Raw genomic sequence first — 20,599 nt, forward strand, 5'->3', positions numbered from 1 at the left:
TAAGGAGTGGTATGATAGACTTTGCATTTCCTAGGAGTGACCCTCCCACAATGATTCTTGATAGACTTTGTGTTTCCTAGGAAGGACATCCCCCGATGAGTCGTTTGACTCCATGGAGGCCTGAATAATAATAATAATAAGTAGGTCCTTCCATAATAAGTTACGTTTTTATAAGAAAATGGCAGTTGAGATCAGAGTTCAGGTGGCTGGTCATCGTAGATCTGGAGGATTCTAGTACTTGAGCACCACAAGGTTTGTGTTGGTTGAGTTTTATCTTAGTATTTGGTATCTTTTTGGCCAGAAACTATGGGTGACATGGAGAGTGGATGGCATTTTGCTCAGGTGATCAGTGCAGGAATTGAAAGAGAAGAGTGATGCTAGTAACTACAGTACCATCCATAGTACCGTATGGATGGTACTGTAGAAACCTAGGTGGGTGAAAGTTGTACCCATTGACCTTGGAAAGGTACCAAAAGGAGCGACTTCATTTGATCAGGAGGTGTGTTTGCAGCATTTTGCCCTTTCAAAGTCTGATTTGAATTTGGTAATGATTCTTTTACAGCTGTTGTGAGCTGCAGTATAGGCAGAGTGAGCCATTCATGGTATGCAAAGGTTTTTTCTTTTACTGCATTGCCACAGTCTTTTGAGAACCAAAGATTGGATGATTACCAAGAATTTGGAGTAGAATGATGAAAGCCTTCATTCCTGTGAGGATAATTTTTGTTATTCAGTCTGAGCAGGTGTTTGGATAAGAAGAACTGAAGCATTGGGTGAAACCTGTTGAAGAGGAATAGAAGTCATGGAGGTCATCCCATTTGATACTCTTGTAGTGTCACAGGATATGAGACTAAGAACTAGTGAGTGAAGGTTGTTCTGTGACAAAAGAGACTTTTATGAAGTTGTAATCTGTGTTACCAGGAGCAGAACTGACATCCATAGTATACTTGAAAGGGAAACTTATTAAGAAGAGGTGAAGTGTGTTGCCAAATTGGAGGGGAATGTCAGATATTCTAGTAGGGAAATTGATGATCTGTGATAGGTTATTGCTAATGGCAAACACCTCAGAATCCCTGTCTACTTGATCGGTGAAACTGGAGAAGGGAACCCAATATGAATTGTGGATATTGAAGTCCCCAAGAAGGATGACCTCACTATCAGAGTATTTCTACTATAAGAAGTTGAGCTTTAGAGAGAAAGAGAGAGATATAGTTGAAGAGGCCAGAGTAGTTAATTGAGTTTGGAAAGGGAGAGGGCATATGAACATAACAGGTTGATTAGGGAAATTTTGAGCCAAAGCAGATTAAACAGTGGGATTTGAGGTTTTGCCGTCTCTGGCATAGTATGTCAGTTCTGATGAATGCACAAGGTTCCCTTGTGGCATAAAACTGTGTAATGTATAGTTTCGACAGTTGTGGTGAACAATGGTTGTTGAGGTTACCAGTTGAGATTCTGATAGTAATAGTAATTCTGATTTAGATGACTATAGGTGATGATGCACATCATTTATATTGCAATTTAGATCGCAGCTGTTGTTGAAGTGGATGCAGAAACTTTTTTTTGGTAAGAATTAATGTTGGGGGGGGGTGTATTTTGTTGGTTTTTATGATTATTTTGGTTGGAATTTTGATTTTTTTTTTTTTTTTAATGGTTGGATTTTTTTTTTTTTTTTAACTATTTTTGTAGGAGAACTTTTGTGATCTGCAGTAAAATTGCATTTGTTTGGGTTGTGATCTATTGTATATGGTGAGGAAGAGATAAAAAGCAAGTGGGATATGCAGTGAGAAGTGATAGACTCACAAACATACTGCCCACACAGTGGGGGGGGTCTACTGTCCATACATGGCCTCGACAGTTCTCTCTGCAGCCACTTTATTTGGCCTACCTCAAAGTGTTGAGTTACTGAGTGATCATTATGTAAAGGTGTATCATCCAGGAGTGGAGATATCACAGTGCCAGTTTTGACATTGACTGTTGGGAGAATAGAAGTAGATGAATTGGAAGTACTTGCAATATTGCAGAAGAACTTGAATGCTTATACAACATATGTAGTGGAATTTCAGCTTGTGTATTATGACAAGGTGCAAGTGAATTTTCAGCTCCTCTGACAAAGCCTTTTAATTTAAAGCTTCGGGTCTGGGGAGGTGCATTGATAGGGGTGGGGGGAAGAGGACAAAATAGTTCTTTTCATAAAGAAGACATGAAAACAGCAAATTATAGGCTGATTGGTATCTCAGGAATGGTGGATAAAGTAAAAAAGTTGGTAAAAAGCAGAAATTAGATATGGATGAATAAGAATATGATATCCTATAGACGATAGTATGTTTTCATAATTATTATGGGTAATCTTGACAGGTAATTTGCTTACTTTTTTTTATAATAGTTATGCTTGAATTGGATAAAGAAAATGGCTACAAAGTTATACTCAAGGCTCGACAAATACACTCATATGTGGTGAGTAGATATTGCTAGCTGGTGAATAGCTGTAGAATGAACAAAATAGGGTATTTTTTATTTAATACAAAATAAATAAATAACTTCTCCAACCATTAATCATTCAGTAGAACTCCTATTGACTTATTGGGACATCTCATTAAAATTCTGGGTGATCTTATTACAAAGTGAGAGATAAAAAATGGGAATGGAGGAGGAACAGGAAAACAGGGGAGCCAGGATGGACAAGGAGACATGGCATCGGGAGAGTGAATGTTGGAAGTAGTAGTTAATGTATGTATTGGAATGATTAGCATAGAAATGGAATAGATCAGGATGTTGATGGGGAAATTGAGACCGAGCGGATATATGTGGTAAGCAGTGATAAAAGTGCATAGGTGGGGGAAGGTGTGATGGGGAAATCACCACCAACAAGTAGCTTAGGTAGGACTTTTTAGGTTATACACCTAAAAATGAACTACTGTGTTTATTTACGCATGCCAGAGGTATTAAACCATTTCGTCTCCCTTATTATCAGAAATAAGAGAGATGAAATGGTTTCACTGATTGAGTTTATTGCCCCAAAATCATTGGAATACATGAAACATAGTTGAATGAAGATGATATCGATATCCTAAGAGGAATAGAAGTGGAAGGATACAGTGCTTTTCACACGGATAGAATGGACAAGTAGGAAGGGGCTGCTGCTGATGATAGCAGGGGAATTTTGTCCATGTAAGGTAGAAATGCAAGTGGGGCAATAGTGGCAACAGTTATAAGGCTGTGAGGTGGAAGTTGACAGGAAGACATATTTAGTTGGATGTTGCTATAGGCCGAGGAATGTGGAAGATGGTGATGCAGAAATTTCTAAAACTGGGTTTAGCGAAGAAAGGAAAGGTAATTATTATGGATGATTTTAATTATGACGATATAGATTGGAATGAAGATAGCACTGGGAATAAAAGAAAATGGCGTTCTTTAGTTCTTGAAAGACAACTATCAGGCGGTGTGTAAAGGAAGGCACATGGTGGTTGAGAGTTTTAAATCTTATTATTATTATTACATCACACCTCCAGGGAGTCCAAGGACTCATCGAGGGAGGGCATCTACTGTACTCCACCAACCATCATCATCTAACACCAACGGCATCTACTTCCGACTACCATCACTAGTACTTCCACAGACGATCACAAACATCCATGCCCACGGTGGGATTCAAACCACAGTCTTTAGGCTGGAGAGCAGACACGCTAACCACTAGGCCAACCAGGCTGGCTTTAGCATTTCATCAGAGGATGTTATTTTGAGTGCGGTTTCACACTCTTTTTCAGTTGTGGAGCGTGATTACCTGGGTTGTGGCTAGCGATATATAGACATCTTTAAGGAAAGGATATATTATTATTATTATTCAGGCCTCCAAGGAGTCAAAAGACTCATCAAGGGAGGTCTTTCCTAAGACATAAAGTCTGTCAAGACTCATCAAGGGAGGTCTTTCCTAAGACATAAAGTCTGTCAAGACTCATCGAGGGGAGTCCCCCTTGAGAAACACAAAGTTTATCATACCACTCCTTAAAGTCACTGACCGTTCTCGCTCCCACCACTCCATCAGGCAATGCATTCCACGGCTCAACCACCCTCCACACAAAGAAACCACTCCTTACCCTCTTGCTCACAGTTTCCTTTCGTAACTTCCAGGGATGGCCTCTTGTCATCACTCCTTCCCGCTGATCAACCAAGCAAAAGAACTCCCCAGTGTCAACCCTGTAACCACCTCTCAACAGTTTAAAAGTCTCAATCATATCACCTCTCCTTCTTCTATCCGCCAAACTCTGCAGTCCACATTCTCTCAGCCGATCCTCATAACTATCATTGTACAGTCCTGAAACCATCTTTGTCATCCGTCTTTGTATCCTTTCCACAGTTAATTTATCCCCTTCAAATCCTGGGGACCAAATCTGAGAACAATAGTCCAAGTGTGGTCTGATGAGAGACTTATACAACGGAATGATAACCCTCTTATCTCTGCAGGTCAGTGTCCTTCTCATAATAGCAGCAATCCTCTGTGTTACCTTCACCACCTTTGCAATATGTCCCCTAAACTTCAGGTTTCTATCAATCATCAACCTCAGATCTCTTGTCTCCCCTACTTCCTCCAGTATAACTCCTCCCATAGAGTATGCAGCATCCCATCGATGTTTCCCAAACCTCAAGACCTTACATTTTGCTGCATTAAACTGACACCCCCATTCATTTGCCCATCTATCTAGCTTATTTAAATCCTCTTGCAGGGCTACCACATCTGCGCTATTACTAATAATCCTTCCCAGCTTCGCATCATCCGCAAACAACTGAATATCCCCCTGCAATCCACTGGCTATGTCATTGATATAAAGGTTAAACAATATAGGTCCTAGTACTGAGCCCTGTGGGACCCCACTTGTAACCCTCTGCCTCCTGGAAACTGCTCCACCATACACAACTCTCTGATACCTATCAGACAGCCAATCCTGAATCCAGTTGACCAATCTGACATCCAGACCCATGTGCTGCAACTTAAATATCAGCTTATCATGTGGCACCCTGTCAAATGCCTTTGCCAAGTCTAAGAAAATTGCAGTATATGCCTTTCCCTCATCTAATGCTCTTGTAACTTTATTATAAAAGGCTAGCATATTGCTAAAACAAGAGCGTCCTTTCACAAATCCATGTTGATTCTCACAGATAACATTACCCTCATCTGCCCAATGCTGTACACGGTCCCTCACTACTTTCTCCAAGATCTTAACAACTACTGATGACACACAGACTGGCCTATAATTAGACACTTCCAGTCTGTTACCACCCTTATGCAATGGCACTATCTTACCTTCCTTCCATTCCCTGGGCACCTTTGCCAAAGCCAGACTTTCATTGTAAAGCCACGTTAAAGGTATTGTCAATTCGCTAGCACATTCTCTCAAAACTCGTGGCGAAATACCATCCAGTCCCACAGCTTTACTGACATTCAGAGTACTCAGTATCTCAAACACACTCTCCTCCTGTACCTCCAGACCTCGTACCAGTCCTATCCCTCTAGCATTAAAACTGACTCCTCTAGGATGAAATACTCCAATAAAGTGTTCATTGAACAATTCCACTATGTCCTCTGCATCAGTCACTCTATTCCCATTTTTATCCCACAATATCATTCTTCCACAGTCATTTCTCCTCCTACTGGCCACATAGCTAAAAAATTCCCTAGGATTTTCTTTGGATCTTAGGGCCAATCTCCTCTCATATTCCAGTTTCGCTTTCCTTACCACACGAGTCACTCTTCTGGCCTGTGTCTTATATTCTTCACCCATCCTCTCTTCACCTGTCTCCTTATATCTCTTCCATAGCCTCTTTTTCGCATGCAGTTCCTGTTTAATGTTGTTTGTCATCCACTTTACTCCAAATTGCGCCCTCTTCTTCACTTGTGGTATACAACTTACCATTGCTGATAACAAATATTCTTTCACAATTTCCCACGCACTGGTGATATCCCGGCCGTCCAATTCCTCCCTCCATGAAACTTCCCGAAGTTGACGTCTAAGACTATTATAATCACCTGCCTTATAATTCCACATAAGTTCCCGTCTCTTTGATACTCCTGCATGTCTATTCATTTTCCATGTCAACACCCTATGGTCACTCTCTCCAACTGGTGGGAGAGACGTCAACTCAGTTATTATCAACTCTTCTGATGCTATAACCAAATCCAAAATTTTTGAACCTCTTGTTCCCTCTGTTACATGTTGCCTAAGACATTTGTCCCTCAAGAATTCTAGAAATTCCATTCCCCTATTGTTACATGCATGTTCCTCTCTCCAATTTATACTACTGAAGTTAAAATCTCCCATAACAATCATTCTTCTTGCACTTGCCAAACTTAGCTGTCTAAACATCTCCTGGTCCCCATCCTCTGTGCTCCTGGGTCTGTAGCAACACCCCACTAAATATCCTGTCCTGCCTACCTCTACCTCACACTATGTGCTCTCAAAATCATTTGTCTCACTTCCTTCCAAAGCTTCCACTCTTAGAGGACATAGGTCATCACTTATCATAAGCAGCACCCCACTACCACGCTTTCCCCTCCTATCCTGACGAAAAATGCTATACCCAGCGACTTCTATACCTGTTTTTATATCCTCTTCTGTCAACCACGTCTCAGTGATCGCAATAATTTTTGGCCAGGCTGATGCTATCTGCGCCACCAATTCCTCTCCCTTATTCCGGATACTCCTGGCATTAGTATACAGCATATAAATGCCATTGTTTCTATACCCAGCCTTATCCCTTCTAGACTCCACTGGGCTCAGTGTTACCTGACATTGTCTCCCTTCTCCCAAGTATCCATTCCCACAAGAGGCCACCCCTGCTATCATCCTCCCTGGGACACACTGACTCGTTCAGAACAGCAATCTCTCCAGATGCCTACGCCCTTCCTCATTCAAATGTAAACGGTCTCTCACATACAACTCCTCTCTTTCCTCAAACGCACTCCAAGCATCCACATATACCAGTCCTCTCTTGTCACACATTCTCGCTATTATGCCATTCAATATCACCGCTCTTCTGCTCAGCTCATCATTATCATACCTAGGCAACACGCACACTATTTTTCCTCTCTCTGTCTTCTTCCGTACAGTCTCAAGCAAAAATCTCATATCTCTTTCTGCCCGACTTACATTACCACTCAAGTCATTCGTTCCTACCATCACAATCATCTCATCCACCCTTTCACCTCTCTTAATTGCCATAGCCACCCTTTCTATTGCTCCTCCTGGCAAACACTCCTCACGCATCCTATCTTGAACACCACGGATCATTGAGTCGCCATACATTATACCTCTTACCATTCCCTCGCTCCTATTATTTCCATTCTCTCCTCTGATTTCATTCCCATACCTCTCTCTTCTACTGTTTCCATTCTCTCCTCTTCTAGCACTCCCATACATCTCTCTCATTCCCTCTCTCCTACTGTTTCCATTTTCTCCACTTCTAACACTTCCATATCCCTCTCTCATTCTGTCTCTCCTACTACTGTTTCCATCCGCTCGTCTTCTAGCATTCCCATACCTCTCTCTCATTCCATCTCTCCTACCGTTTCCATTCTCTCCTCTTCTAGCACTTCCATATCTCTCTCTCATTCCGTCTCTCCTACTGTTTCCATCCTCTCGTCTGCTAGCATTCCCATACCTCTCTCTCATTCCCTCTCTTCTACTGTTTCCATTCTCTCCTCTTCTAGCACCCCCATACCTCTCACTCATACTCCTTAAATTCTCTCTCTCTCCTACTCTGATTTGCCTTGCATTTATCTCTTCCATTCTCCTAATCTTATCTTTCATACTTCTGCTCTCATTCACTAGACATTCCACTTCCTCTTTCAACTCGTCTATCTCCCTCTGCAGGTCAGTCACTCTTAATCTAAATTCACTCTCCCATACAAAACCATCTCCTAAACTTCCACAGTCACTCACACCTTCCACACTATCAACTATTATTTTCTCATTCGCTCCTGTCATACTACTTGTCTTCCTATTCTCCGTTCCTGGAGCAACAAAGTCGGATATCGATATATCTAATGTATTTATTTCCTCCAACTGCCTGCATTTGGCGCACATACGCTCTCCACTCTCTTTAACAAGCCACATATGTAATTCCCGAGAAGCATACATGCCGCAAGTACTGCATGCCACAAAGTCCTTTATGATATTGCTAATAATTGAGTTTTTAAATGGCGGAGGACTTGGCGTTACGCCACTTGCGACTGCTGCTGAATCCACCATCATTCCTTACTGCCGAGTAGCGTAATCTTTAATAATTATTCAATTAATAAATAAGAGGGGAAAAAAGTACAAACATCAGAACATTTAAAGTACTAAATATAATTAAATAAACGAAATATAACTAAATACAGTAACTTAGCTTCGTTTTGTCTTCCACCGTTACGCGTTCGATTCCGACGGTACCAACCATCGAAAATATGTGGAAGTACAAGGCTGGTAATTATGACAAGCATAGGAGAGACAGCTTGGAGCAGTAACATGGAATGAGGAGTTCAGCAGTAAGGAAATAAAGGCTGCTCGGAAAATGGCAAAGAGATATATAAGCATCAGTGTGTGACTGTATGCCAAAGGTCAAAAGGCTGAATAAGGTAGGTGTAAAATGGATGGATGAATGAGTGACTTAAGCATGAAATCTGGAAGAAGAAGGCAATCTAGACTCAGTACAAGATGAATAATGGTAATAATCAGTTACATGAAAAGTATAAAGAACAAGCCAGGAGAGTGACTCAGTAAGGACAACAACAGTGCAGTATGAGTAGAAAGTGGAAAATCAAGTAAAGAAAAAACCATAGGGAGTTTTTTTTTTAGATAGGTGAGAAGTAGAAAGTAGGAATGATCATGGTAAGATGATGTTAATGGATGAAAGGGATGGAATGGTAACTGCTGTAGAAAACATCGTTGAGGTATTTAGTGATCAATTTATAAGGGTGTTTCATCCTCATCGGGATGAAATCATGAGAAGCTTTAAGTGTAGAGGACATAGGAGAGAATGACTTAATTGTGAGTGAGCAGGAAGTGTTTGAGGAAATAATTAACCTTCATGTCAATAAGTCAGTAGGATTTGATAACATATGATCACGTCTTAAGCAAATGCTCTAGGACATAGATGGCGAACCTATGGCACGCGTGCCAGAGGTGGCACGTCAATGATTTATAGGTGATATCCTTTTATATGCTTATAAATTATTCAACTTTTTTTTAAATTATTACAATACGTACAAGTTAAATTTTGTTTTACACGAGAGAGCAGCGATGAAGACGTGCATATGATTGATGCAGTATTAACAAAAGATCTCGCGACCTAAAGACATAGGCAACCGACAAGCGTTGAGTTGAAATACTAATTCTCTTCAACGGAATTGCATAACATCTGAAACTGTCAAAACAACATTCACTGTATATTTCCTAGTTTTAACACAATCACAATGATGTGTCATTTATCATTCCGACGGAACTTCTCATTACCAGCAGGTTCAACTCGCACAAAGTTTCATTTTCAATTTGGGTTGAGCTGGCAGGTGAACACACGAATGCATTATATGTACAGTGACCATTGGAGAAAATAGAGGACAAATCAGAAATTGTTTCATAATAAATAAATAATAAAAAAAACAGGTTGCATTTATTTGCTTCACTAAAACTAAAAAGCTTTATAACGTTTATTGTAAAATATAAGCATATACATAGCATTTTAAACAATCATATTATTACTTTAAAAATTTTAATTTTGATACTTTATACAAGAATGAACTTTTTTTAATAAATCAGGTTTGTGTTTTAAAAATTCATAAAACTGTATTCAATTCATATCAAAGTTGTATTTGGTATAAATGCATGCTTTCAATGTATCTATTTTTTGGGTTTTTTCCGCTGGTCTGCTTATTTTCACTAATGAAAATACTTGTTCAGTGGGGGCATTAGATCCTGGTAGACATCAGCAAAATTCAACGATTTTTAAAATGTTTTTAAAAGATACATGTTTATCTGCTAAATATTTAAAATATTCAACCCTACTATGTCATTTTATTATTATTCAGGCCTCCATGGAGTCAAAAGACTCATCATGGGAGGTCCTTCCTTAGAACATAGTCTGTCAAGACTCATCGAGGGGAGGTCCCCCCCCCTAAGAAACACAAAGTCTATCATACCACTCCTTAAACTCATTGACTGTTCTCATTCTCACCACTCCATCAAGCAATTCATTCCACGGTTCAACCACCCTCCATGCAAAGAAACCACTCCTTACCCTCTTGCTCACAGTTTCCTTTCGTAACTTCCAGGGATGGCCTCTTCTCATCACTCCTTCCCGCTGTTCAACCAAGCGAAAGAACTCCCCAGTGTCAACCCTCTAACCACCTCTCAACAGTTTAAAGGTCTCAATCATATCACCTCTCCTCCTTCTATCCACCAAACTCTGCAGTCCACATTCCCTCAGCTGATCCTCATAACCAAAATTGTACAGTCCTGAAACCATCTTTGTCATCTTAAGGCCAATCTCCTCTCATATTCCAGTTTCACTTTCCTTACCACACTAGTCACTCTTCTGGCCTGTGTCTTATATTCTTCACGCATCTTCTCTTCACCTGTCTCCTTATATCTCTTCCATAGCCTCTTTTTCGCATGCAATTCCTGTTTAATATTGTTTGTCATCCACTTTACTCCAAATTGTGTCCTCTTCTTCAATCGTGGTATACAACTTACCATTGCTGCTAACAAATATTCTTTCACAATTTCCCATGCGCTAATATTATCCCGGCCTTCCAATTCCTCCCTCCATGAAACTTCCCGAAGTTGAGATCTAAGACTATTATAATCACCTGCTTTATAATTCCACATAAGTCACCATTCTTCGATCTTTTCACTGGTGACATAACTTTTAATACACGAAACTTCATCAAATAGTTCACCGTCATTTATGTTTAAGTTCCAGTGACTGGAAATGTATAAAACACTTTCCTCGATCTTCACCCTCAGGGTGGGGATTTCTCGTAGTAGGACCCATTCAAATACTTCCATTTCCACGAAACAGCTGTTCCTGTTATTTAAATAATCAGTGTAGGTTTGGTACAATTTATGAATTGCATCTTTAAATATGTTGTCATTAATATTCAATTTACTATTTCAATTCACAAAATAAAGGACAAAATGGCCATTTTAGAAAAAAATAATCTAAAGGACAGAGCAGTGAAATAAAGGACGTATGGTCACTGTAATTATATGGCATGATCATAATGACATCGAGAATTTCAAATGCAATAAAACAAAACTTATTTCTACCTAATTGAACATGAAATAAGTGTTTGTTAGTTAGTTAGATACTGTCTTTCAGTGCAACATATGGTTGCACTGACACACAGTTCTTGACTTGAGTCTGTTCAGCATAGTTTCTGTGAGAGGGGACAATAATAGTGCAATTAGAGACAGCCGGAATAAAAACTGCTCTAACTAATGAATCACACTATATGTTGAGAAATATATTACACAGACTGCAAAAGCCTCTGTACCTTATTCAGATACAATAAAACTACACTTGCTTTTCTTGCATCTGCAGTATAATGGCTTTTGGGAGAGTACGTTGTTACCGGGGAGCAAGTTACTATTGCCTCAATGTAAACATGTTTAAACATTTTTCGTGTGCGAGATACTATGCAAAACTTTTTGATGTCTTTTTTCATAAAGTAAATTCAGGAGTGCGAGTTATACGCGAGGGCAAGTTATATTCGAGTAAATCCTGTAAGCATTTCGCCGATAAGTTGAGCTTTCCCTGCTCAGCTGACTTCTATGATGAGTTACAATGTATAAATATTTTTCTCATTACCGTTTTTTTTTTTTTTTTTCAAACCAACATTAAAATCAATTTAATAATACTTTTTACACTGAATTTTATAATTTATAAAATTATAAATAATTATTAAAAAAATATATATTATTATAAATTAATTAATTTTTCCCTTACTAAAAACTGCCCGACACGTCATCAATTGATTTGTAAATTTTTGGCACATGCTGGCACGTCAGCAACTCGATTCATAAACTTTTGGCACACACACACATAAAAAGGTTCACCACCACTGCTCTAGGAAATTAGCAGAAACATTGGCATCCCTGTTTAATAAGAGTCTTGCAGCAGCACAGGTGACAAGCAAGTGGAAAGAAGATAAAGTTGTTTCCACTGCATAAAGGTGGCGATAAGGCTGTGGCTACAAATTATAGGCCAATCTGTATATCTGGGGTTGTGGTGAAGGTACTAGAGAGATTTGGTGAGAAGTAGGATACTGAAATCTGCAATATTCTCTGTAGTTATCAGCATGGGTTTGTTTAGGAGAGATCATGTTTTACTAACATACTTAGGTACTCTAACAAGATGACAAATGTCTTAGACAAGAGAGATGCATATACCACTGTATACTTAGATTTTACAAACGCTTTTGATAGATTGTCACATGACAAGCAGTTAAATAAATTAAAACAGATGGGATTGGATAGCAGACTTCTCTATGTTGGATCAGTTACCGGTTGTCAGATAGGTATCAGAAAGTTGTATATGGGATTGTGCCACCCCGAAAGTGTGCCACAGAGGTCAGTTTTGGGGCCATTGTTATTAAAAATTTGTATGGTAATGATATTGGGATGACAGTTCCACTTACCTACTTGTCCACCACTACCACTCCCAGAGATCTGGGAGTGGTAGTGGTGGACAAAGACCTGAAATTCAGGCACCATATTGCACAAGGTGTGAAGATGTCACATCAGATAGGCAATGATGCAGAGGACCCTGACATGTAGAAATAGAGAGGTTATGATGCCATTGTATAAGATCTCATATGGATTATTGTGCAGAGATTTGGTAACTGGGTTTCATGATGATGAAGATATGTTAGAAAGGGTCCAGAGAAGATTCACAAATGTGGTCAGTGGGCTTTGGAATGTGAAGTATAAGGATAGATTGAGAGAATGTAAACTGCAAAGCCTTGTTAATAGGAGAAGGAGTGGATATGATTGAGCCATATAAGCTAGTCAGGGGTTGTTATCAGGTTGACATGGAAAAGATTTTTCATAGATTGGGAGAGAGGGCTAGAACAAGATGTCATACCTAGAAACTGCATAAGGAGGGTTGTGAGGAGTAGGTTCTTTACATGGAGAGTGGTTGGTGAATAGAATGCATTGACGGAGTGTGTTGTGGATGTTGAGACATGAAATCAGTTTAAGGCACAGTTGAATTAGCTTTACGTGCAGTGGTGCACTCAGGATTTAATCTTGGAGGGGGCCGAGTACTCATAACTTAATCTTGGGGAGGGGGGTGGGGGGGCGATATGAGTAGATGATTTGAGAATACACACTATGCATTGCATACGACTTATGAAAGTATCTGCAGTGATCGCCAATACATGATACCCGTGATCTCTGGCCTGGCTAGTACAAACAAAGTATCGCCAGAGCACTACTTTGTTTGCTTTGTGTTCACAATGGCCGTGATTCCCGAGAGCCAGAGGATATTCCCACCTTATGCGACCACTAATTCATAAGTACAGTGGTATAGAAATAGAAGACACGACACAACAGTAATAAAAATAATAATAATAAATTTCATTAGGAAAAGATTTTTGAAAAATTTTCTAGTCTTTTTTTCCCCTTTTTCTTTTGGGGGGAGCCAGGGCCCCTTGGCCCCCTCCCTGGGTGCACCAGTGCAATAGTGTGTTTCTCCCAAGGTGAGTCTCTAACTCCATGGAGGTCAGAAGTTAATAATAATAACTGCGAGTGGGTGGAATAGTTTGCTTGTTGAAATAGTGAGTGCATATAGTGTGAATGAGTTTATGAGAAAGTATATCAGCTGGTGTGGGTGATATATGGCTTCCCTGGGAGTCTAATAATAATAATAAAATCTTGGGCGAATAAATGTTTTGCATGGCAAGTATAATTTGTTGACCCCATGTTATACTGTTGGGATTTGCAAAATCATTTGACAGGATACCACATGGAACTCTGTTACCAACATTAGAACAAATTATACCAGATATGATGCTGCTGACTTACATAATGAGGGGATAGCTGAAAGACTGACATCAAAGAATAGTGTATGGAGAATAGAATCCATGAGATGGCATTGACTATTGGTTTACAGAATGGCTCAGTTCTTGATCTGCATCTGTTTAATTTATACATCAGTGACATCGGAAATAATTTAAGGAGAAATAATCAATTGTTTGCCAATAATACAAAACTAAGAAGAGTGATTGTTAATGAAATTCATCTAATCCTCTGGACAGAGGATTAGATGAATGTTGAAGAACACAACGACAAGAAGGGATAGAGAAGTTATTCCTCTTTATAAAGTTTTAATAAGACCACATCTGGACTACTTCATGTCAATCTGGTTACCAGGATTCTTTGGAGATGAGGAAGTGGTGGAGAGGATCCAAGGGGTGAGTGGCCAAGATTGTTACAGGTAATGGAATGCTTCCTACGAGAATAGACTGAATGTCTATCAGTTAGAAAGAGGCTAACCCTTCCCTATATTTGAAACAATGTACCCAATTCATATCCGGAGCTACTTCCTTGACCTTAGAAACAACTCCACTATGCCTGCCTGTAAGGATGCGAGTTCTATCCAAATAGAAGCTCATACATTTTCCCACTAGATCCCTTTGTGTATTATGTAATTATTGAGAGTGTGAAATATTTCTTCTCCAGTTGTTCGGGATGACAAAGTTCTACCAAACAGGATATCATCATGAGATGTTGTTATCATGCGCATATCTTACATAGCATATTAACTGCACATCATTTGTAACATCAGTAGTCTCGTCTGTTTGTAACGCATAATAAGGACTCTTCTTAACTCTTTTGATTCATTCTTTATTATTATTAATAATAATATTAATTCTTTCATTTGAAAGAGGAATAAAATCAACATCTTTTAGTAACTTGTTACCAAACATTTACCACATCTTTTATAGCTGGAAGTAGTAAATTTTCCCCGATACAATTAAGTTTCCCTGTTTTCACTGTGCGCAAACTTAAGAGATAGGATGCTTCCAGTGCTTTGCTATTAATCGAACTCATGGATGAAACTGTATCTTTCCCATGATATAATGTCCCTATGCGTCGCTGAAAAAATTCAATTGGCTTATTTTTCACATCATCACAATGTTTAATTTTTAAATGTCATTGGAGTTTCTCAGGTTTCATGCACTTGTTCGACAACACTTCCTAACACAAAACACATTGAGGTTTCTGTTCACTTTCATCTCCACACCAAGTAAACCCAAATTCCAAATATGAACTGTTATATTTCCCACTGTATTTTTCCTTTGAACTGCTTGTTTCTTCTATTATTATTAATCATTGTACTGGTTATGGGCAGTACTACCCTTACATCACGTCCAGACTTGATATAGGCCTAAGCCTTTACAAATGTTTTATCCTATGCCTTTTCTAGTTATCATTGAAGTCATACTCTGGTGGCAATGCCATGCCACTAGTGTGCCCAGTAGGGCCCTCAAGGAAAGAACTTTTATATCCTTCTGCATAAGCCCAAGCTGTTTTAAGTCCTTATAGCTATCTGCGCTCCATGTAAAGAGATGGTGGCACTGGTAAGCCTCGGAGTTGCCCCATGCTTCTCTCATATCTTACTAACTATATCTTGGTTATTCTTGTAATAGTTTACCTTATTATTATGGCTATAGGCTACTGGGTGCCCTGTTCTCACCACCTGGGCAACTACCCAAACATCACCATCTCTTTTAATCACTAAGTCTGGCTTACGCAAACCCGCGGAGGTCCTATAATGTGGTTCCACTGCGGTCTCCAAACCTTTGTTCTTAAAGCGGTTGTTCAGAATAGAGACCACAGCATCATGCCTCTGCACCAGACTCCATGGGTGTGGAAGTAACACTGGGCTATATGAGACAATGTCTCACTGTACTGGCAGCCAGCCCTACAGTTGGAGTCATCACTACCCGATCGAGCTGTGCGGGCTCGAGTAGGCAGGGCATTGATCCTCGTCCTGATAAGGTCGATATACTCAAATCCAGGGAGGAGTTTGATGCCATCCCTTACCCAGTCATGCTGAGGAGGCACCAGATACGACTATATTAAAGGAGCACCATCTACGGAACAGTGCAGCAGAGATGCCCATCTCTTCTGTTCTGCAGGTGCTGACTCAATTAAGGTACCTTGATAATGGGACAGCCTTTAGCCTGCCTAAAGTCTTCTTGCTTTAATAAGCTATAGAAAGCCTCTCTGCAGATAGGGGAAGAAGATAGTTCTAACTGCAGTTGTGGGATCAGCCATCTAAGTGATGGAACCTCCCCCCTAGTCCTTCGCCCAGGTGGCCGTTGGAGCCATGATCTCACGGCTGAACAGATAGCCCTGTCCATTCAAGACAGTACCGAGATATATGTCCTACCAAGTACCAACTTGTAGAAGTGAGGTAGGAGATAGTGGGAAAGGAGAAACAGTCTTTGTTGGGACTTGAGAGGACCTTTCCTCAAAGAAGCGATTCCAGCTTCTAGGATCGAAGGGACAGAAGACCTTCCCTTTGGGGTGAACATGATACCGAGGTATCTCCACTCTTCCAGGATGGTCAAAGCATGCAACGACCTCCCGTGCAGGGGAAACTCTATAGTCTTGACCTTAAGCTTCTTGTCACGACCAGAGGGAACAAGAACTAAAGAGCAGGACTTCTCTACGTTAATAGAAAGGCTTCGAATAGGGAAAAAGCCAACTGCCCAGTCAAGGAGTTCCTGCAAGCCTACCTTAGTAGAGGCTACGAGAATAAGATCGTCTGTGAAGGCCATAGCATTAAAGGAAGAAGCACCTATAGAGTAGCTTATATGGCTAGGATGAGAGTGAAGAAACTCATCTATGATGCAGTTAAAGAAAAGGGGAGATAGAGGATCACTCTGGTGAACACCCTGCACTGCGGGAATAGAAGTCACATGGGACCCTGTAGTGATAGTGGTGGAACTACCCAAGTATAGCTCCATAACATTGGAAAGAAAGGGTTCTGAACATCCAGCATAGACAGCGCTCGAAGGAGAGCAGGAATGGTGACTCTATCAAAGGTCTTTTGGAGGTCTAGCGACGCCATATATAGAGGCTTAAGGCAGCATCAGGAATCAGAGAGAAGCTGTCCGAAGTGACAGAAGCACTGTCTATCTTAAATATTGTAGACTCAGATCCCCCATATACCACTTTTTGATATCTATCAGTCAGCCATCCTCTTATCCATGCTAATATTCTATAACCCAAACCCATTTTCTCCAATTTATGCAACAGTCTACCAACCTATCCTCTTATCCATGCTAATATTCTATAACCCAAACCCATTTTCTCCAATTTATGCAACAGTCTACCAACCTATCCTCTTATCCATGCTAATATTCTATAACCCAAACCCATTTTCTCCAATTTATGCAATAGTCTACCAACCTATCCTCTTATCCATGCTAATATTCTATAACCCAAACCTATTTTCTCCAATTTATGCAACAGTCTACCAACATGTATTCTGTCAGAAGCCTTAGCAAAATCCAAAAGTATCATGGTGTATCCATTTCCCTTGTCTAGTTCAATGGTAACATTGTTATAGAATGTGAGTAAATTGCTAAAACATGACCTTCCCTTAGTAAACCCATGTTGTTCTTTGCAAAATAGAGATTCACTGTCAACCCATTTCTGAATGCAAGCCCTAATCAATTTTTCCAAAATCTTCACCCTCATTCTTGAGATACTAATTGGTCGATAGTTGGAAACATCGGTCTTTGCACCACCTTTGTACACCATACATTCCTTCCATTCCTGCGGAATCTTCCCTGTTCTGAGACTCGTATTAAACTGCCTGGTGAAAGGAATGGCCAGTTCAGCTGAACACTCCTCTTTTAGCACATGTGCTGATATCCCATCAGTCTCTATTGCAGAATTCTTATTCAATTTGTGCAACAGCTCTAATACCTCATCCTCATACACCTGCGTTTCTTCATCTAGTGAAAAGGCAACAGTGAGCTCAATGTTGTGTACACCAGGTTGATAGCTTTTAACCTCCCTACTGACGAGATGGATGAAATAGTGAGACCAAATTGCACTTCTTATCGATGTTATTCAATAGGTGTTATATAGTCATATCCAGATTAGCTGGATGTCTATAGACATCATGGCTGTTTGGGGGGGGGGGGGTTAACAAAATGGGCACTCATTAACTGAACAACCTCTTCTGCATCTGTAACCCTCACACCATCAGTATTTAGAGTTATTCTTTCTTATTCATACTTGCATATTGATAGAATTCTTGTGTGTTGTTTTTAGCATGCAGAGCCAGTTTCTTTTCATACTCAGACTTTGCTTTCCATACACCAGTTGTGATTCTTCTAGCCTGCTGCTTAGAATGTTTATATATATTTAACATTAAAATCTCTTAATACAATGTTTTTGGTATGCCCTTACATGTTTTTTTTTAAATCATCATAAAAGTGTTCAACAATTCGAACATTTTTATGACAAAATGTTCGAATTACGACAACGTTTTCATCAGTATTTTCAATAGGACCATAAATATTTATAAGTGGATTTTTATGAAATTCATCTTTTATTCATTCTCATTTATTGGTGTAAATCCTAATATTGATTTGTAGATCTTTTTTATTATAATAAAACCTACTCCATGTTCTCCTTATTTTATAAGACCACTAAAGTATAACTTATAATCTTTTTTTTTTTTAATTACTCCTTGTCCTTTCCATCCTTTTCCTAAGGCTGTGATATTCATACCATATTTAAATAATTCTCCTGCTGCATTTTACCAGCCTGTAATAACATCTTGATATTCCATGCAACCTTTTCTGTTGCATACATCATTTCCACAGAGTCAATCTAGTTTCATATTGTTTTTACCCTTCTCAACAAAATATTTTTTCTAGGATTGGGCTGTTAGCCCTTTGCCAAACCCTCCTCCTTTATCTAGGCTTGGGACTGGCAATGGTATCATTGAGTTACTCAATCCACCCATTGAATACTGCAGGCAGAGTTTTAAATTAACCAGGCCATTGACTTTCAAAATTAACATATACTGCAATACTGTTTACATGTTTGCATCATGGCGCTAGATGATTGGTAGTAGAGGTTCGGTGTAGTGGTGGAGATGGAGAGTTGTACAATAGGTGTCCTCCCATGATGGGTCTTCGGACTCCTTGGAGGTGTCACGAATAATAATAATGTTTTATTGATAAATTGTCTTTAGTATCTGATGGAATACATTTTCACTTTTAATGACATTTGTTTATTTTCTAGGTACGCTTTTGTTTGCTTCTGTCAACTGTTTAATCTCAGTCCAGTGAAGAATTTTCATTAATTGTTTGCTGGAAGATTGGAGACAATAAAGCAGTCTGTTTCATAAATGATTTAAAGCTGCTGACCAAGTATTGTCAATAATGTCAGAACATTGTTGCCCATTGTACTTCACCAGATAGTCATGGAAATGAGTGTATGTGCGCACAAAATATAAGTGGGCTTATATTATCAGGTGTCATTTGTATAGTGTAATATAGTTATATATAATAGAACAGTACATTTGACGAGTGGCTGCCTTGAAGTTTAAAAGGGTCAATGGCAAATACAGTAGCTATTACCAAATAGGCTGTGATATTTAAATAAGAAAGAATTCATTTTTCCACTTCGCTTATAATGGTATGTTGTATTTATTATTTTAGTCCACTGCTTTAAAGTACTCATTTAATAGAATGTGTTATCATTTAACATGATAATTATCTGTCTTGACTAATTAGATTAAATGAATAAAATTGATTAAAATTTCTAGGAAATGAAAAACTAAAAAAAGTTATTATGACTTGCTGCTACGTTGTTCATTCTTCATTTAATTACAAAAGAAGGAAAAAAATGTCAGTTAATTATCATCACATGTGGTCAAATATTGCTATGGCATTTATAAGTTTCCCTGGGGCAAATTTTAGAGCCTAAAAAACAGATTTTTTCCCTGCATGTTTAACCCCCCCTAACCGGCCATGACATCTATAGACATCCAGCTAAATATGGATATGATTCTGTAACATGCGTTGAATAACATAGATAAGAAGTGCCATTTGATCTCACTATTTCATCCACCTCGCTGGTAGGGAGGTTAAAAAAAAAGATTATTGCATTTGATGAAGCTTTTAATTAATATTAAAACCTTAAGCCATGGGATATCAGACAAAAAATTTAATCCCTAGAAATGGAAATTTGTTGTCAGCTGTGTGTATAAAGAAGTATTAAAAATTGATATTAAAATGAAGATGTTATTGATCCATCCATTGTGTGTACACACACACACACACACACACACACTAAAAGTTAAGCAGTGAGAGTATTTGCCTCTTGTTGTACCAAGCTGAAGTTTGGCTCAGTTTTGGGGTGGAGTTTTCCAGTAACCCTTTCAAGCACTGATTACTTTGTAGCTATAATAAATTTAGTTTAATCCTTTATCCAAGTGTGAGCAAACAAAGTTTGCGCCTGAAAGTATCTTCAAGACTGGGTTAAGGTGGTACAACACCAGGACAACTCGTTGCAAAGGTGGAGCAAGTTAC

General features: G+C 39.2%; 1 protein-coding gene across 5 annotated transcripts in view; it reads left to right on the top strand.

Annotated features, from left to right (window-relative positions):
• The window catches only part of LOC150096464 (kazrin-like), a 686,592-nt gene extending 666,285 nt beyond the window's left edge, over window positions 1-20,307 (top strand). For 4 of the 5 annotated variants that reach the window (XM_090408269.1, XM_090408271.1, XM_090408270.1 and 1 more), the window contains one exon: window positions 19,308-20,307. The gene's annotated coding sequence lies outside the window, so the exon portion shown is untranslated. Of the gene's footprint in view, window positions 1-2,380; window positions 2,452-19,307 lie in introns of all 5 variants that reach the window. The other variant, XM_090408272.1, reaches the window with a different exon arrangement.
• The last annotated feature ends 292 nt before the right edge of the window (window positions 20,308-20,599 follow it).

Source organism: Typopeltis vanoorti, chromosome 18 (assembly GCF_054136105.1).
Source record: "Typopeltis vanoorti isolate ZY-2024b chromosome 18, IOZ_Tvanoo_1.0, whole genome shotgun sequence".
Classification (NCBI taxonomy): Eukaryota; Metazoa; Arthropoda; class Arachnida; order Uropygi; family Thelyphonidae; genus Typopeltis; species Typopeltis vanoorti.